This window comes from Rhinoderma darwinii, chromosome 1 (genome assembly GCF_050947455.1).
Source record: "Rhinoderma darwinii isolate aRhiDar2 chromosome 1, aRhiDar2.hap1, whole genome shotgun sequence".
Classification (NCBI taxonomy): Eukaryota; Metazoa; Chordata; class Amphibia; order Anura; family Rhinodermatidae; genus Rhinoderma; species Rhinoderma darwinii.
In genome coordinates this window covers 248,273,651-248,294,373 of record NC_134687.1, presented here as the reverse complement: position 1 = coordinate 248,294,373, position 20,723 = coordinate 248,273,651, and the positions used below count along the sequence as shown (strand labels likewise).

General features: G+C 43.8%; 1 protein-coding gene across 1 annotated transcript in view; it reads left to right on the top strand.

The window, feature by feature from the left end:
* Positions 1 to 336: 336 nt before the first annotated feature.
* MED11 (mediator complex subunit 11) overlaps positions 337 to 20,723 on the top strand; it is an 81,987-nt gene continuing 61,600 nt past the window's right edge. Inside the window, exon 1 of the mRNA XM_075850148.1 lies at positions 337 to 361. The gene's annotated coding sequence lies outside the window, so the exon portion shown is untranslated. The remainder of the gene's footprint in view (positions 362 to 20,723) is intronic.

Below are 20,723 nucleotides of genomic sequence, written 5' to 3'. Positions count from 1 at the left end.
TTCATTCAGCGGCACATATTTGTTTTGGATAAGGAGTTTATTATATGTTTTCTGTCGTTTGTTTTTTTAAATTTGTTTATTAATGTTTTTATCAGCAATATGTAAAGAAAGTATCTTTTAACTTAAATTGCAGAAACCTCCAAAATTATTTATATTTTTACTGGCAACATCATGTTGTATTCCACGGGTTCTTTTTGTATCTAATCTTGAGTGATGTGTGTTTCTCCCTAAAAATGTTGTAGTTTCATTTTGGTAACTTATTTCAGTGCATCCTATTGATGTTTCTTCTATTGACTTCTCTTAGGACGTCGTAGTTCCTCTTGGTATCAAAAGACACAACCAGGAGAAGAACACGATAATGGTATTGTTACATTGTTTTGAAAATTATATTTTATTCTCTGCGAGTCTTGTTGAATGTATCTTATATTTTTTTTCTTTTCTTTTTTTATAATAAATTAGTCAGAGTCTATTTTCTCATTGAGTCCATTTGGACTCAGGGATTCAAACTTGAAGATCCAAAATTATTCCCGTTTATTCAGTGTTTGTACTCTATTGTGTGTATTTATGTCTATCTGTTCTATAGGGGAAATTCTGATATTTTATGTAAAATAGAACTCCAGTTTTTAGGGTGGGACTACCACTTGAAGAACTTTCCTACCAAAAGCCAGGTCAGAGGCTGAATGCAGCTGTAACCTATAGTGCTTAATAAAGGTGTGGGTTGAACTCCATGTAGCCGCCTTGCAAATCTGGTCTAGAGATGCGTTGGCTTTTTTCTGCCCAAGAAGTAGATACAGCTCTAGTGGAATGAGCTCCAAAGAATTCTGGGGGTTTAATGTTCTGGCCCACATAGCCTAAGTGTATGGCCTGTTTAATCCCCCTTGCTATTGTTGGCCTACTAGCTGCAGAACCGCTATTTGGACCCTGAAATTAAATTTACAGATTCTCGAAAGACCTCCAGTCTTTTGGGACCTCTAGGTAGTGAACTAAACACCTCCTCACATCTAAGCAATTAAACTCCTGCTCCTTTGGATTTTTTGGGGAGTTACAGAAGGAGGGAAGAATAATTTCCTGATCTTAATGGAAGGGGGAAATAACCTTGGGTAAGAAAACCTGGTATGGGCTTCTTAATTACCATATGCTCCAACACTAAATTATAAGGAGGGAAGGCGGAGAGGGCTTGAATCTCGCTTACTCTACGGGCGGTGGTAACAGCTAGAAAAAGGTCATCTTTAGAGTGAGAAACTTGATGGACAGGGAGTCTAGATGTTCAAAGGATGAACCGATCATGGCAGTAAGTACCATAGTGGCACTGAAGATCTTATTTGAGGTTTTCTTCTGGAGGCCACTATTAGGAACCTCCTGATCCAGGGGTGGTCATCTAACCTGAAATCATAAAAGGAGCTTAGAGCAGAAACTTGTACCTTTAGCATATTAGGCTTGAGATTTTTGTCCAGCCCGGCCTGGAGAAAATCTAGAATCAAGGTTATATCAGGATCCGTTAAGGGATTTATATAATTTCCAATAAAGGAGAGAAAGGCTTTCCGGACCCTTAAATATATTTTTGAAGTAACCGGTTTCCTACTCACTAATAATGTGGAAATGACGGATTCTGAAATACCTCTCTTTCTGAGAATCATCCTTTCAATCTCCATGCTGTAAGATGCAGCCTGTTGATGTTGGGATGAACCACCGGGCCCTCGGACAGGAGATCTGGTCTGTCTGGGAAAATCCATGTTTGAGTTAAGGTCAGCTTCCTCAGCCACGTGAACCATGCTCTTTTTGGCCAAAATGGAGCGATTAAAGAGGCTCTGTCACCACATTATAAGTGCCCTATATTGTACATGATGTGATCGGTGCTGTAATGTAGATTACAGCAGTGTTTTGACCTATATTAGCTTTATGGTAATGAGTTTCTTAACACCTTCCCGCCGCAGCCCTTCCTCCCCACCTTCCAAAAGCCATAACATCTTTATTTTTCCGTTGATATAGTACTATGAGGGCTTGATTTTTGCGAGAAGTGTTGTAGTTTTTCATAGCACCATTTATTTTGCCATATAATGTACTAGGAAACGGGGCAAAAATTATTTGTGGGGTAGAAAATGAAAAAAACAGCGTTTCCTCCATGTTTTTTTGTGTGCCGTTTTTACGGAATTCACTGTGCAATTAAAACAACATGTTAACTTTATTCTGTGGGTCAATACGATTACGGCAATACCAAATATATATAGGTTTTTTTCTATATTTTACTACTTTTACAAGTAAAAACCTAAGTTCAAAAAAGAAAATTTATTTTGTGTCACCAAATTCCGAGAGCCATAACTTTTTTATTTTTCCGTCGATTAAGTGGTATGAGGGCTTATTTTTTGTGGGATAAGCTGTAGTTTTTAATAATACCACTTTGGTGTACATGCGACGGTTTGATCACTTTTTATTTCATTTTTTTGTGGGAGATTAGGTGACCAAAAAATAGAGATTCTGGCGTTTACAATTTATTTTTTTACGGCGTTCACCGTGCGGGTTAAATAATGATATATTGTAATAGTTCAGACTTTTACGGACGCGGCGATACCAATTATGTTTATTTATTTCTTTTTTTACTATGCTCTAGGGGGGAAATGTGAAAAGGTTTTTTTTTTTTTTTTTTAACTTTTAACCCCTTCACGCCATTTCACGTACAGTTACGTGATGGGAGATGGTCTTTTCGCGCATCTCCACGTAACTGTACGTGAAGGAGATGAAGCTGGCTCAGGAGCTGAGCCAGCGACATCACCGCCGGGTGACAGCTGTATGTTACAGCTGGCACCCTGAGGTATCGGCCAGGACCGGAGCTAGCCTCCGATCCAACCGATTAACCCCTCACATGCTGCGTTCAATAGAGATCGCAGCATGTGAGGAGTTTATAGCCACCGGCGCCCCAGCAACGAGATCGCTGGGTTGCCGGTGGCTGCAAAGGCGATCGGAGGGCTAATGCTTACCTCCCGATCAGCCTGTAACGGAATCCTCCTATGCCCTGTCGTCGGCGGGGCCCAGGAGGCTTCCGGTACCATCGGCAAGATGGCGCCGGCTCAGCTTCCGGCTCAGAAGCTGAGCCGGCGTCATCAGCAGTGGGTGTCCGCTGTATGTTACAGCGGACACCCCGATCTATCGGCAGGTCCCTGAGCTAGCTCCGATTCCTGCCATTAACCCCTTCAATGCAGCAATTCAATGCAATCGCTGCATCAAAGTGGTTTGTATGCAATCGGCAGCCTTGCCATGCGATGGCAAGGCTGGCGACTGCTACTATGGCAACAGGATGCCTAACAATGGCTTCCTATCTGCCATTACGTTAGCCGATTAGGCCCCGCCCGGAGGCGGAGCCTGATCGGCTTGCTGTCAGTGAACAACTGACAGTTCTAATACATTGCACTACATAGGTAGTGCAATGTATTAGAACATCAAACAAACATTTGGACCTTCAAGTCCCCTGCTGGGACTAAAGAAAAGTGTAAAAAAAAAAAGTGTAAAAAAAGTAAAAATAAAAGTTGTAAAAAATACAATAAAAGTTTAAAATAATAACACAAAACACAATCGCCCTTTTTCCCTTATCAAGTCATTTATTATTGAAAAAAATAATAAAGACATACATATTTGGTATTGCTGCGACCGTAACAACCTGAACTATAAAAATATTATGTTATTTATTCCACACAGTGAACGCCGTAAAAAAAAACTAAAAAATACTGACATAATTGCTATTTTTTGGTCACTTTGTCTTCCAAAAATTGAAATAAAAAGTGATCAAAAAGTCGCATGTACCTAAAAATGGTACCTATAAAAACTATAACTCGTCTCGCTAAAAACAAGCCCTCATACAGCTCCGTCGTCGAAAAATGTAAAACCGTTATGGCTCTCACAACTTGGCGACAGAAAAAATCCATTCTCTTTACAAAAGTTATTTTATTGTGCAAAAAGTTGTAAAACATAAAAAGTGCTATAAATTAGGTACTACCGGAATCGGACTGACCCGCAGAATAAAGCTAACATGTAATTTATAATGCGTGGTGAACGCTGTATAAAAAAAAACTAAAAAAATATGCGAGAATTGCTGTTTTTTGGTCACCTGGCCTCCCAAAAAAAAAAGGATAACAAGTGATCAAAAAGTTGCATGTACCCCAAAATGGTACCAATAAAAACTACAGCTCATCCAACAACAAACCAGCCGTCATACCACTACGTCTATGAAAAAATAAAATTAGTCAAGGCACCAATAAGCCAGGAAATAAAAATATGCAGTTGTGCCGACCCGAGGGGAACGTTTCTTCTGTTTCAAGTGGCGAATTATCAAGGCCCCTAAAATTAGGGAACCAGGAAGGGGAGGGCCCAAACATATCTGCTGGAAGTGAGGGCGCCCGTATTATACCAGGACAACACTTTCCCAGCAAAATTCCCCAAACTTCAAAGGTGCCGAGTGTGGACCAAAAGGGGAATAAGTAAAGACTATTTATTAGTGCGACACCGGCCTGTGCAGAAAGGATTGCTCCCCAGCATAACACACATCTATGGATTATTGTATTGTTTTTTTTTACCCCACTATACCACCTGTCTATGCCCCTTATATACTCCGCCCGCCTTACATGTACCCCCACATTATAAACGGAAACACCAGTAAGACTCAAAACAAAACTACTACAAGCAAAATCCACGCTCCAAAAGCCAAATGGCGCTACCTCCCTTTTGAACCCTACAGTGTGCCCAAACAGCAGTTTACTTCCACATATATGGCATTGCCATACCCGGGAGAACCCTTTTAACCGTTTTTGGGGTGTGTGTCTCCAGTGGCACAAGCTGGGCGCCACATATTGGCATATCTATTGAAAAAGCATTTTCACTCTGCAACATCGAGTGCACACCAATTTCTGCCAATCACCTGTGGGGTTAATATGCTCACTACACCCCTAGGAATACCTTGAGGGGTGTAGTTTCCAAAATGGGGTCACTTCTGGGGGGTTTCCACTGTTTTGGTCCCACAGGGACTTTGCAAATGCGACATAGCGCCCAGAAACCAATCCAGCAAAATCTGTACTCCAAAAGCCAAATGGCGCTCCTTCCCTTCTGAGCCCTAATCTGTGCCCAAACAGCAGTTTATGACCATATGTGGTATTGCCGTACACAGGAGAAGTTGCTTTACAAGTGTTGGGGTGCTTTTTTTCATTTATTTGTTGAGAATATGAAACATTTTCAGCTAAAACTACGTCTTATTGAAGAAAAAGGATTTTTTTTATTTTCACTGCCCAATTCTAATAAAATCTATGAAACACCTGTGGGGTCAAAATGCTCACTACACCCCTAGATGAATTCCTCAAGGGGTGTAGTTTCGTGAATCGAGTCACTTTTGGGGAGATTCCACTGTACTGGCACCTTAGGAGCTTTGCAAAAGTGACATGGTGTCAAGAAACCAATCCAGCAAAATCTGTGCTCCAAAAGCCAAATGGCACTCCTTCTCTTCTGATCCTTGCCGTATGCCCAAACAGCCATTTATGACCACAAATTGGGTATTGCCGTACTCCAGAGAAGTTGCTTTACAAATGTTGGGGTTCTTTTATTCCTTTATTTGTTGAGAAAATGAAAAATTTTGAGCTAAAGCTACGTCTTATTGGAAAAAAATGATTTTTTTTATCTTCACTGCCCAATTCTAATAAAATCTATGAAACCCCTGTGGGTTCAAAATGCTCACTACACCCCTAGATGGATTCTTCAAGGGGTGTAGTTTCCTAAATGGAGTCACTTTTTTGGTGTTTTCACTGTTTTGGTCCCTTAGGGGCTTTGCAAATGTGACGTGGTCTCTGCAAACCATTCCTGCTAAATTTGAGCTCCAAAAGACAAATGGCGCTCTTTCCCTTCTAAGCTCCACCGTGTGTCCAAACAGCCGTTTATGACCACATGCGGGGTATTGTTTTACTCGGGAGAAATTGCTTTACAAAAGTAGTGGTGCATTTTCTCCTTTTAGTCCTTGTGGAAATTAGAAAAAATTAGCTAAACCTACATTTTCTTTGAAAGAATGTATATTTTCATTTTCACGGCCTACTTCCAATAATTTCTGCAATAAACCTGCGGGGTCAAAATGCTAACTATACCCCTAGATAATTTCCTCAAGGGGTATAGTTTCCAAAATGGGGTCACTTTTGGGGGATTTCCACTGTTTTGGCGCTGCAAGAGCCTTTCAGACCCGACATGGTGCCTAAAATATTTTCTAATAAAAAGGAGGCCCCAAAATCCTCTAGGTGCTCCTCTGCTTCTGAGGCTGGTGCTTCAGTCAATAAGTGCACTAGGGCCACATGTGGGGTATTTCTAAAACCTGCAGAATCTGGGCAATAGATATTGAGTTGCGTTTCTCTGGTAAAACTTTGTGTTACAAAAATTTTTTATGAAAAATGCATTTCTGCAAAAAAAAAAATAAATTTGAACATTTCACATCTACTTTGCCTTAATTCCTATGAAACATCTAAAGGGTTAAGAAACTTTCTAAATGCTGTTTTGAATACTTTGAGGGGTGAAGTTTTTAAAATGGGGTGACTTATCGAGGGTTTCTAATATATAAGGCCCTAAAATCCACTTCACAACTGAACTGGCCCCTGTAAAAATAGCCTTTTGACATTTTCTTGAAAATGTGAGAAATTGCTGCTAAAGTTCTAAGCCTTGTGATGTCATAGAAAAATAAAAGAATGTTCAAAAAAACGATGCCAATCTAAAGTAGACATATGGGGGATGTTAATTAGCAACAATTTTGTGTGGTATTACTATCTGTCTTACAAGCAGATACATATAAATGTAGAAAAATGCAAATTTTTGCAATTTCCCGCTAAATTTTGGTGTTTTTCACAATTAAATACTTAATGTATCGAGCAAATTTTGCCAGTAACATAAAGTCCAATGTGTCACGAGAAAACAATCTCAGAATCGCTTGGATAGGTAAAAGCATTCCGGAGTTATTACCACATAAAGTGACACATATCAGATTTGAAAAATAGGCTGTGTCCTTAAGGCCAAAACAGGCTCAGTCCTTAAGTGGTTAATATTTTTATTTATTTTTTACACAAAAAAAAACAACTTTATTTAACAAATTTTTACCTTTTTATTAGTCCCCCTAGGGGACTTCAACCAGCGATCGTTAGATCGCTCGCACAATATACTGCAATACTAATGACAGGCATCTATTAAGCCCTACCGGAGGCAAGGCTTAATAGGTGTCCAAAGATGGCGGCCCTGGGGGCCTTCATTAGGCCCCCAGGCAGCCAGGGCCGCCATCAGGAATTTCAGGGCCCCCTACAGCTACATTTTCTGGGCCCCCCTACCGTGGCACCGCCTGTTAACGGTACTCCGTCCAGTACTATATCATGGTACCCAGGGCCGCCATCAGGGGGGGTATTAGGGGTACTGATGTGAGAGGCCCGGCCAAACCTAATTGAAAGGGGGGCCCGGCAAACTGCCGCGACTTGCCTTTGGTAGAAAAAAAACAGGCCCCTGCAATGGGGCCCGCTTTTTTCACCAAAAGAATGTCATGAGCTGCGGGCCCCCCTTTCAATTAGGTTTGGCCGGGCCTCTCACATCAGTACCCCTAATACCCCCCTGATGGCGGCCCTGGGTAGCATGGGGGCCGTCAAACACCGCCGCCCGTGCGACCGATCACGCGCACCCGCAAACTCCCGCGCATGCGCACCGGCGACCGCCTAGAACCGCGCACCGAATTTTGAGGCAGATTTTGACCTGCCCACACTATCTTGCTGCGTTTTTTGCCTGCGGCGATTGAGGACAGCAGACAGAAAACGCAGCGAAAAACGCATTTTCTGCCTCCCATTGATTTCGATGGGAGGTCAGAGGCAGAACCGCGGCAAGAAAGGACGTGCTGCTTTTTCTTTTTTCCGCGACTGGCTCCCATTGATTTCAGATTAAATCAATGGGAGGCGGTTTTGGAAGTTGTTTGGTGCTGATTCTGACGCAGTGTCCGAGTCAATATCAAGGCCCAAAAACTCTGGGAACTGGGCCTTATTGTTAGGGCTTATTCAGACGAACGTGTAATACGTCCGTGAAACGTGTGTGATTTTCACGCGCCTTGCACGGACCTATGTTACTCTATGGGGCCGTTCAGACTGTCAGTGATTTTCACGCAGCGCGAGTCCGCTGCGTAAAACTCACGACATGTCCGATATTTGTGCATTGTTCGCGCATCACGCACCCATTGAAGTCAATGGGTGCGTGAAAATCACGCCCAGCACTTCCGCAGCCGTATAAACTATGAATGAAAACAGAAAAGCACCGCGTAATGATGGCGGCTGCGCGAAAATCACGCAGCCACGCATCATACGCTGCTGACACACGGAGCTGTTATGGACCTTTTGCAAGCGCAAAACGCCACGTTTTTGCGCGCGCAAAAAGCACACGCTTGTGTAAATCCGGCCTTAGGGTAGGAACACACTAGGCATGAACACTGCGGATTTTATGCAACACATTTTATTGTGGAAAAGCCGCAGCGTATTAGTCGCAGCAGAGTGGATGAGATATGAACAAATCGCATGTCAATGTATTCTGTGGAATCGCTGCTCCTCTGTTGCAGAAATGCTGCGGTTCTGCCGCAAAAATCACAAATGAGAAAAAAAAAAAAAGGCACTTTTTTAAATTTATAAAAAAGTTTAGACTTGCCCCGGCCGTAGTCCTGGTGACGCGATCCTCTATTCTTAGCGCAGCCCCGCCTCCTGTCATGACGTTTCATCCCATGTGACTGCTGCAGCGGTCACATGGTCTACAGCGTCATCCCAGGAGGCGGGGCTACGTTCAGAAGAGAGAGATGCGTCACCAGGACTACGGCCGGGGCAAGTCTAAACTTTTTTTTCCCTGCAGGATTCCCGCAGTAGACACGCCTCACGAAACCTGCGCCACTATTTGGTGCGGTTTTGCTGGCGGAATTCCCTGCGGCTCCCGGGATAAGCGGTGTAGTTTTACTCAGCATATCCGCCTAGTGTGTCCCTTATGATGTCGCTCCTGGAGCTGCTGCCGGTCTCTAAATAGGCAGTTGGTTCAGTAGAATTTGGAATTATTTTTTTTTGTGAACCAGCTTAAAAAAATACAAAACTTTTGTGTTAGGGCCTGTTCACATCACTGTTCGCTTCCGCTCCGGGGTTCCGTCTGAGGTTTCTGTCGGGTGAACCCCGCAACGGAAAGTGAAAGTGATAGCACAGCTTCCGTTTCCATCACCATTAGCGCAGTCGACTGCGCTATTAATTCCGTCCGAAAACCAGCCGGAATGGTGACGAACCACCGCTCCGGGGTTCCGTCTGAGGTTTCTGTCGGGTGAACCCCGCAACGGAAAGTGAAAGTGACAGCACAGCTTCCGTTTCAGTCACCATTAGCGCAGTCGACTGCGCTATTAATTCCGTCCGAAAACCAGCCGGAATGGTGACGAACGGAAACCATTAGCGATGTTTCCGTCACCATTGAGATCAATGGTGACTGAAACGGAAGCTGTGCTGTCACTTTCACTTTCCGTTGTGGGGTTCACCCGACAGAAACCTCAGACGGAACCCCGGAACGGAAGCGAACAGTGATGTGAACAGGCCCTAACACAAAAGTTTTGTATTTTTTTAAGCTGGTTCACAAAAAAAAATAATTCCAAATTCTACTGGACCAACTGCCTATTTAGAGAGCGGCAGCAGCTCCAGGAGCGACATCATAAGGGACACACTAGGCGGATATGCTGAGTAAAACTACACCGCTTATCCGCCCCGGTAGCCGCAGGGAATTCTGCCAGCAAAACCGCACCAAATGGTGGCGCAGTTTTCGTGAGGCGTGTCCGCTGCGGGAATCCTGCAGGGAAAAAAAAGTTTAGACTTGCCAGGGCCGTAGTCCTGGTGACGCATCTCTCTCTTCTGAACGTAGCCCCGCCTCCTGGGATGACGCTGTAGACCATGTGACCGCTGCATCAGTCACATGGGATGAAACGTCATGACAGGAGGCCGAGCTGCACTAAGAATAGAGGATCGCGTCACCAGGACTACGGCCGGGGCAAGTCTAAACTTTATCAATTTAAAAAAGTACCTTTTTTTTCTTCTCTTGTGTGATTTTTGCGGCAGAACCGCAGCATTTCCGCAACAGAGGAGCAGCGATTCCACAGAATACATTGACACGCTGCGGCTTAAAAAGCCAAAAGCCACACTGCAGGTCCATTGTTTTTGCAGCGTGTGGATGAGATTTGTTCAAATCTCATCCACTCGGCTGCGACTGTAATACGCTGCGGATTTTCCACAATAAAATGTGTTGCATAAAATCCGCAATGTTCATGCCTAGTGTGTTCCTACCCTAAGGCCGGATTTACACGAGCGTGTGCTTTTTGCACGCGCAAAAAACGTGGCGTTTTGCGCATGCAAAAGGTCCATAACCGCTCCGTGTGTCAGCAGCGTATGATGCGCGGTTGCGTGATTTTCGCGCAGCCGCCATCATTATGACACTCTGTATGTAGCACGTGGTGCTTTTCTAATTTCATTCATAGTTTATACGGCTGCGGAAGCGCTGGGCGTGATTTTCACGCACCCATTGACTTCAATGGGTGCGTGATGCGCGAACAATGCACAAATATCGGACATGTTGTGAGTTTTACGCAGCGGACACACGCTGCGTGAAAATCACTGACAGTCCGCACGGCACCATAGAGTAACATAGGTCCGTGCGAGGCGTGTGAAAATCACACACGTTGCACGGACGTATTACACGTTCGTCTGAATAAGCCCTAACAATAAGGCCCAGTTCACAGAGTTTTTGGGCCTTGATATTGACTCGGACACTGCGTCAGAATCAGCACCAAACAACTTCCAAAACCGCCTCCCATTGATTTAATCTGAAATCAATGGCAGCCAGTCGCGGAAAAAAGAAAAAGCAGCACGTCCTTTCTTGCCGCGGTTCCGCCTCTGACCTCCCATCTAAATCAATGGGAGGCAGAAAATGCATTTTTCGCTGCGTTTTTTGTCTGCTGTCCTCAATCGCCGCGAGCAAAAAACGCAGCAAAAAAACGCGGCAAGATAGTGTGGGCAGGGCAAAATCTGCCTCAAAATTCTATAAGGAATTTTGAGGCAGATTTTTTTTTGCCTGCAAAATACTGTGTGAACAGGGCCATACATAAACAACACTTTGAGATAATTTACTCACTGTGTCAGAAGAGCTGCTCCCACTCCAGTCCTCTTCCGGCGATGTCTTCCAGGGGAGGTCTTCGGTCCAGACGTCCAGTCCTTCACCTCCAGCCAGGCTCCAGGTAAGTTTTGTCCATGTGTGTCCGCGGCTGCGCGCGCTTCGTTCGCGGGTGCGCGCGCGGCCGGTCGCGGGTGCGCGCGCTTCGTTCGCGGGTGCGCGCGCGGCAGATCGCGGGTGCTCGCGCGGTCGATCGCGGGTGCGCGCGCGGGCGGTCTCCAGTGCGGGCGTTCGTGGATGCGCGCTCGCGAGTGCGCACGCGCGGGAGTTTCCTTGTGCGCGCGCGCGCGCGGGCGGACGGTTTGACGGCCCCCCATGACGAGGGGAGGGGGCCCGCAGCAGCAGCAGCTCACGACATTCTTTTGGTGAAAAAAACGGGCCCCATTGCAGGGGCCCGTTTTTTCCTACCAAAAGAATGTCGAGGCAGTTGCCGGGCCCCCCTTTCAATTAGGTTTGGCCGGGCCCCTCACACCACTACCCCTAATACCCCCCTGATGGCGGCCCTGCAGGCAGCCATAGCAACCATCGCCTTCCCCCCCACACGATTGCGTTGCGGGGGGTGCGATGAGCTGTTAGAGGGGGTCGCCCCCTCTAACGATTTAAATGCTGCGGTCACTATTGACTGCAGCATTTAACGAGTTAAACGAGCAGGATCGTGCTAGAGCGCGATGCCGCTAGTTACTCTGAAGTGTCGGCTGTAACAAACAGCCGACACCCGCATCGTATGGAGCGGGTTCACTCCGTGAACCCGCTCCATACTTCCTCTACCCGACTTTGGCGTATGGATACGTCAAATGTCGGGAAGGGGTTAATGAACAACTGCGCGTGTTTTACTTTTTGGCCAAGTGGGCATTGTACAGAGGAGTATATGATGTTGACCAATCAGCGTCATACACTTCTCTCCATTCATTTACACAGCACATAGCGATATAGCTATATCGCTATGTGCAGCCACATAAACACACTATAACGTTACTGCAGTGTCCTGACAATTAATATACATTACCTCCAGCCAGGACGTCATTTTTATTCAGAATCCCGACACTTCGCTAACATAATCCCGAGACTACAGCACAGCGACCGTAATCTCGCGAGATTACGCTGTAAACTGTCATTTCAAACAAGATTACGCTTGCTGTGCTGTCAGGATTCTGAATAAACATCACGTCCTGGCTGGAGGTAATGTATATTCATTGTCAGGACACTGCAGTAAAGTTATAGTGTGTTTATGTGGCTGCACATAGCGATATAGCTATATCGCTATGTGCTGTGTAAAGGAATGGGGAGAAGTGTATGACGCTGATTGGTCAGCGTCATACACTTCTCTCCACAACGCCTACTTGGCCAAAAAGTAAAACACGCCCAGTTGTCCATTAAGAAACTCATTAGCATAAAGCTAATATAGATCATAACTCCGTCAAAAATTGTTTTTCGAAATAAAAAACACTGCTGCACATCATGTACAATATAGGCCACTTATAATGTGGTGACAGAGCCTCTTTAAGATGACCGAGGCCCTGTCTTTCCTGATCTTCTTTAACAATCTTGGTAGTAGACAGAGAGGAGGAAAGGCATAACCCCGTTCCTGAGTCCCACACTGGGAGAGAGCATCTACTGCTACAGGGTTGTCCCTGGGGTCTAGGAGGAATAATCTGAACACACTTTCCCATTTTCCCTGGTAGCAAAAAGATCTATGGATGGATCCCCCCCACCTGGAAACTGTCATTTGGAAGACTTCCTGGTCTAGGGACCATACTGACTGTAGTAACTTCTTTCTGCTCAAAAAGTCTGCTACCTGATTGTCCTTTCATTTTAGGTGGACTGCAGAAAGGGACAGTAAATGAAGCTCTGCTAGTGAAAAAAATCTTTGTGGATAATTCGATCAGAAGCTTTGACCTTGTACCTCCCTGATGATTTATGTATGCCACTGTAGTTGTATTGTTACATAGGCTGAACAAAGACATAGGTCCATCAGGTTCAGCCTCACTCAATAAATTTCCCGTCATTTATTGCTTGATTAACTGTAACCCTCAATGCCATTCATAAATAAATAAGCATCTAGCCTTTTTTTAAATACTTTTTTTTAAATACTGACATGTATCCCGTGCTATACCTGGTTTCGTGTCCTTGTAGAGTCGGAGTTGTGTGCTGCTTGCGTCCACGCCTGCTGTGTTACACCGCACCTGGTGTCTACTGCCAAAGGTCCCATCTGAGCCTAGCCGTTGCTACTGTCTGAACTACCACAGGTACCCTTGCGCTCGGTCTATGACTTTGTCGTGGTACCCTGTTTGGCCAGCTGCTATCCCGCTTCGACGGTAAAGCCCAGTGGGTTCACAAACCCACAGATCGTGACAACTTCCTCCTGGGGAAGGGCATTCCATAGCTTGACCACTCTAACTTTAAAGAACCCTTTTCTATATTGATGTCGGAAACATCTTTCTTCTACACACAATGGATGTCCCCTTGTCCTTTGTAGATTCCTTGGAAGGAACAGATCATGTGCCAGTTCTCTATATTGACGACAAATATACTTATACATATTAATAAGATCAGCTCTAGGACGTCTTTTTTCCAATCTGAAAAAGCACAATTTTTCTAGCCTTTCATTGTAAGAAACACCTCCCATCCCATTCAATACTCTCGTTACCCACCTTTGAACCCTCTCCAGTTCTCCCATGTCCTTATTACAATGTGGAGCCCGAAACTGAATTCCATATTCTAGATGTGGCCTTACAAGGGGTTAATAGAGGGGTAATATTATATTTAAATCACAAGTTTTTATATCTTTCTTTTTATACAACATTAAAATCCTTTTTGCTTTTGCAGCTGCTGCCTGACATTGAATGCTGCTGATAAGCTTATTTGTTACCAGAATACCCAGATCCTTCTCTTGTTCCGTTGTCCCCAGTTTTATTCCATTTAATGTATATGAATTAATGCTATTATTGCGTCCTAAGTGCATTACTTTACATTTATCAACATTAAATTTCATCTGCCATGTTTTTGCCCATGCTGCCAGCTTATCAGGGTCTTTCTGTAATATTTAAAGTCAAGCTGAGTTTTAAGTATCCTACAAAGTTTTGTATCGTCAGCAAAAACTGACACCTTGCTATCAATCCCATCCACAAGGTCATTAATAAAGAGATTAAAAATAATTGGGCCTATCATCGATCCTTGTGGTACCCAGCTGTTGACTTCAACCCATTTTGAGAAAGTTCCATTTATAACGACTTTTTGTTTTCTGTCCCTTAACCAATTCTTTACCCACTTGCATATAAGTTTCCCCAGTCCCTGTGTCTGTAGCTTCAGAACAAGAATGTTGTATGGAACGGTTTTAAATTCTTTTGCAAAATCCAAATAAATCACATCAGCCGCATGACCAACATCCAGATTTGCACTTTCCTCCTCATAGAAACCAAGCATGTTAGTTAGGCACGACCGGTTTTTCATAAATGCATGCTGGTTATCAGTTATTAGGGTATGTTCACAAGGCTTATTTTCTGCCGTTTTTCGGGCAGTAAACTCGGAAAGCAGAACGCCTCCAAACATCTGCCCATTGATTTCAATGGGAAAACGGCGTTCTGTTCCGACAGGCCGTTTTGTTACATGGCCATTTTGAAAAACGGCCGCGAAAAAGAAGTGCAGGTCACTTCTTGGGACGTTTTTGGAGCAGTTTTTCATAGACTCTATTGAAAACCGCTCCAAAAACGGCCATAAAAAACGCTGCGAAAAACGCGAGTGGCTTAAAAAAACTTCTGAAAATCAGGAGCTGTTTCTCCTTGAAAACAGCTCCGTATTTTCAGACGTTTTTGGTTAAGCGTGTGAACATACCCTTAGAATTTTCTCTGCTATATACTTTTGTAGTTCATCTCTTAGAATACCCTCAAATACTTTACTTTGTCGGAAAAAAAAATGTTTTATATCCCCCCCGAGGTTATAGATATGGTGCCCTTATGGCTTGAAGTACTGCCTCCAGTTCTCTGTAATTGGAAGATCTTATGGAGGTCTGAAAATCCCACTGACCCTGTAGGTAGAAGGACTCGTCATGGGCTCCCTACCCCCAAGGACTTGCATCTGTTGTTTAGGGATGGAGACATTTCCCATGACACTCCCTTCCTGAGATTCCCTGCCTTCATCCACCACCTGAGTGAGAGTCTGGCTACTGATAAGAGGTGCAGGGAGTGATCTAAGGAGAACTTGCTCTTGTCCCACTTCTCCAATATGTCCCTCTGCAGAGGTCTGGACCTGAATTGTGCCCACATTATGGCCAGAATACAGGAGGTTAAAAGACCAAGGACAGACATAGCCCTTTTGAAAGAGGTTGAGTGATCTAGAAAGAGGTCCGAGACCCTTTCTATCAATGGTTGGCTCTTTCCCTGAGGGAGAAAATACATTTGTTTGGAGGAGTCTAAGAGGATCCTCAAACAGATGCACTTGTTGGAACGCATTATATTCAACTTTTTTATGTTTATGTTCCACCCTAGATCGATCAGAAATGAGTGTAGGGACTGTAGATGGAGTGTTAAGGCCTGCCACTATCATAAATTTGTCCAGGTATCTGACTATAAGAATGTCTTTCATTCTTCTGTATAGGTCATCTCTAAAACCAGCTTGTGGAAAATTCTTGGAGCCTGTGAGATGCCAAACAGGAGGGCCCTGTGTTGGAGGTGGGTTAGGGAGTTGTTCAGAACTATTGCCACTCTAAAGTACTTCTGTCATTGCTGCAGATTGGGACATGGTAATAGGCATCCTCCAGGTCTAATGATGCCATCATACAATTTTTCAAGAGGAGATTTACTGTAGAGGAGATACTATCCATATTAAATTTTTTGTAAACCAGGAAGGAATTCAGCTACTTTAGGTTATTATAACAGTGAATTTGCCTTCTGTTTTTTTTAACAGAAAAAGTGGGGGGAAATAGTAGCTCTTCCCCATCTCTAGTTTCGGCATTGGAGCCAGAACCTCGTCCTGATAAGGGAAAAAAACTAGTGCAAGTTGTTTCTCTGTGTCTTTCTGAACTTTTGTAGGGAGTGTAAGGTCTGCAGCCGCAGACTCCTCTCATCCTGCCAACACCTTCCTTCCCGGAGATGCCAGCACATGCAGCCGTCATGGCCTGTAGTGACCACTAGGGTGCGTGCGCGCGCGCACGCGAGCTCAGTCCCGACCTTAAAGGGCCAGCGCACATATGTTTAGAATTGTCTAATCACTCTGGACTATAAGAAGGGCCCTGCTCCTTCACTCATTGCCTGAGTGTTGTTGTTTTCCCGTGTCAGTCTAGTAGATGGTCCCTTAGTATTTTCCTGTTTCCAGTGTTCCCGTTCCTGCTACCTGTATCCTGTGCTACCTTGTTCCTGTGCCTTAAAAGAGTTGGAGTTGTGTTACCACGCTGCCAAGGTCCCATCTGAGCCTAGCCAACGCTACTGTCTGTACTACCACATGTACCCTTGCTCGGACTATAGACTTTACTTGGTACACTGTTTGGCCAGCTGCTATCTCGCTATAGCGGTACGGCCCAGTGGCTCCACATACCCAAAGATCATGACAGGGAGGAAATCGGTCTAGAGGAGGGGTCCTGAATTCTAAAATGCAACCTGTTTTTAGGATATTTAGAATCCATTGATTTGATGAAATCTTTTCACATTCTTGGAATAATAGGGATAAGCGATCTCCCACCCTGCTCCTTCTGGCGTCATTGCGGATGATCTTTATTTTTGGGATCATTCGGAGGCCTAAATAGGAAGCCCTTATTTTTCAAAGGGAATTTAGAGGATTAAAATTCTTGTTCCCTGGGATTAGGTTTCTTGGGATCTGGTTGTTTTCTCTGAGTAAGAAACCCTTTCCTCCTGACAGATGCTTTCTCCAGGAGAGGTCATCCAGTGGAGGACCACACAAAAAAAATCTCCTGAACAAGGGATAGAGCAGAGCTTTTCTTTTAGGCCCGCATCTCTCTTCCATGTTTTCAGCCAAATAGGTTTTCTGGCAGAGTTGGACAGCGCGGCTGATTGACGAACAGAGTCTACTGAGGCATCAGCTAAAAAATCTGCAGCTTTTGACAAAACCGGGAGGAAAGGCAATATCTGTTCCCTAGAGGTCTTGTCTCTAAGATGTAGCTCTAGTTGAGCTATCCATATCTCTAGGTACCTGGCCACACATTTAGCGGCAATACCGGGTTTAAAGGCCACCGCAGAGGCTTCCCAGGTTCTTTTTAAATAGTAGTCTGCCTTCGTATCCATTGGATCAGGGAGAGAACCTAGCTCTTCAAAAGGCAAGGCGTTCTTTCTGGATATCTTTGCTACTGGGGCATCCAGCCTGGGAAAACTATCCCAGTCCTTGCCTAACTTCCTATCTCCCACTCCTTTTTAATGAGGCTGGCCACATATTTATGGATAGGGAAAGTTCTCCGTTTCCTAGGACCCAGTCCTTCAAACATAATGTCCTGAGCGGACCGGGGGTTCTTTGGGGTCATCGATGTTCATAGTGGCTCAGACTGTCTTAAAGGGGTTGTCCCAAGTTGATAAATGGAGCTATAAAGCTCCCCCATATAAAAATAAGAAGAATTCTAATTACCTGTCCGTCGTCCAGCGATGTCGTTTTCTTGATATCGTTGATTGAAGTTGCGGTCGGTCCCTCTTTGTATCCTGCTCGTTGCCTAGGTTCCCGGCCACCGCTATTTACCTTTAGCGGTGGCCGCGCATGCGTAATGACATCCTCTGCGTCCGGAGCAGAGGATGTGATTTACTCATGAACGCGCATCTCGGCGCATGCGCAGGAGATGCAAGGAGATGAAGTGGAAGGCACCCGTCGCGAGAAGTCTGCGCTCCGCTAAAGGTAAGTGTGTGTGTGTGTGTGTGTGTATATGGGTGTGTTTGTGTATATGTGTGTGTTTATGTGTGAGTGTATATATGGGTGTATTTGTGTGTATATGTTTGTGTATATTTTTGTGTTTGTGTATATTTGTGTGTGTGTATATATGGGTGTGTTTGTGTATATGTTTGTGTGTGTGTGTTTTTGTATATGTGTGGGTTTGTGTATGTGTTTGTGTATATATGGGTGTGTTTGTGTACATATGTTTATGTGTATATGTTTGTGTGTATATGTGTGTGTGCTTTTTTGGTGTGTTTATGTGTGTGTGTTTGTGTATATATGGGTGTGTTTGTGTATATGTGTGTGTATATATGGGTGTGTTTGTGTATATATGTATATGTTTGTGTATATGTGGGTTTGTTTGTGTACATGTGTTTGTGTATATGTTTGTGTGTATATGTGTGTTTGTGTATATGTTTGTGTGTGTGTTTATGTGTGTGTGTGTTTGTGTATGTGGGTGTGTTTGTGCATATGTTTGTGTGTATATGTTTGTGTGTTTTTGTATATGTATATGTGTGTGTGTATATGTGTGTGTTTGTGTATATATGGGTGTTTGTGCATATGTGTATATGTATGCATATGTGTGTGTGTATATGTGTGTGTGTGTGTTTGTGTATATATGGGTGTGTTTGTGCATATGTGTATAGGTTTGTGTGTATATGTTTGTGTGTGTTTTTGTATACGTGTGTGTTTGTGTATGTATGTGTTGTGTATATATGTGTGTGTGTGTATATATGTTTGTGTATATGGGTGTGTGTGTGTATATGTGTGTGTGTATATGTGTGTGTGTATATGTGTGTGTGTATATGTGTGTGTATATGTGTTTATGTGTGTGTTTGTGTAATATATGGGTGTGTGTTTATATGTGTTTGTGTATATGTTTGTGTGTGGTTGTTTGTGTGTGTGTAGGTGAGCATAAGTATCGGTATTGTTCACATTGCTAACTTTTTTTTAATGTTGTTGCAGATTTTGATGTACCGATTGGACTACGTCTTTCGATTCGTTGGACTACTGCGTAGATCTACGTTTTTTGAAAATTTTAATAAAATGGTTAACGAGGGTTTCGTTGGGGATTTCTTATTTCAATAAAAAAAAATTGTCTTTGTGTTTTTTTTTCAAACTTTATTAGTGCCTAGATAATGGCAGTTGGCTGATTGACAGCGTCCATTATTAAGGCGGTATTTAGTGTTAGCCGGTGCAGAGGCTAGCACTAACCACCCATTATTACCCAGGTACCCACCACCACCAGGGGTGCCGGGAAGAGCTTGGTACGATCCAGTACCCGACCATCTGTTGTGATGGTCGGGTACTGGGGCGGCCGTAGGCTGGTATTATGAGGCTGGGAAGGGCCAAAAACAGTGGACCTTCCCACCCTTGTAATGCTAGGCTGCTGCTGCTGTGCTGTATCGGGCTGGTTATAAAAATGGGGGGGACCCCCACGTCGTTTTTTTGTAAAATTTAACAATAGACGTTGGGTCCCCCACATTTTTAATAACCAGCCATATACAAGGCCGCAGCAGCCTGGCATTACACGGGTGGGAGGGGCCACTGGTTTAGTACATTCCCAGGCTAATAACACTGTGTTGTTTGTGGCTGGTTATGATAAATTGGGTGGAACCCCATGTCTTTTTAATAAAAATAATAAATAAATAATAAAAAAAAATTACGTGGGGTCCCCCCCATTTTTATAACCAGCCAGATACAACACAGCAGCAGCAGCCTAGTATTACAAGGGTGGGAAGGTCCACTGTTTTTGGCCCTTCCCAGCCTCATAATACCAGCCTGCGGCCGCCCCAGAGCCCTACCATCACAACAGATGGTCGGGTACTGGATCGTACCCAGCTCTTCCCGGCACCCCTGGTGGTGGTGGGTACCGGGGTAATAATGGTGGTTAGTGTTAGCCTCTGTACCGGCTAACACTAAGCCTCCCCTTAGTAATGGATGTTGTCACTCTGACCGCGGCCATTACTAAAGTGATAGTAATAAAACTTGAAAAGAAAAGACAAAGATATAGATAAAATATTTTATTGAAATAAAGCACCCCCAACACAACCCTCATTAACCATTTTATTGATGAAAAAAAAAGCGTCATCTAAGTAGTCCTCGAAACCGACGTAGTCCAAACACCAAACCTGTAAAAAATCAAAAATATAAAAAAAAAAAATGAAATAAAACATGTCGTAGGCTTACTTTCACTTTCATGTGTGATACTGACTGTTATACCATGTATAGAAGCCTGCGGCAAAGTTGGCTTAGATACAGGGCGCCAGCAGACAGTATCATACATGGCCATACAGACATATATACAAACAAACATACATACATGCATGCAAACATACATGCACGTATACACATACAAACATGACAACATACATACATGAAAACATACATACAAACATGCAAACATACCTACATGAAAACACATACATGAAAACATACAAACATGACAACATACATACAAGAAAACATACATACATACAAGAAAACATACATACATGCAAACATACATACATGCAAACATACATACATGCAAACATACATACATGCAAACATACATACATGCAAACATACATACATACATGCAAACATACATACATGAAAACATACATGCAAACATTCATGCACATATACACATACATGCACATACA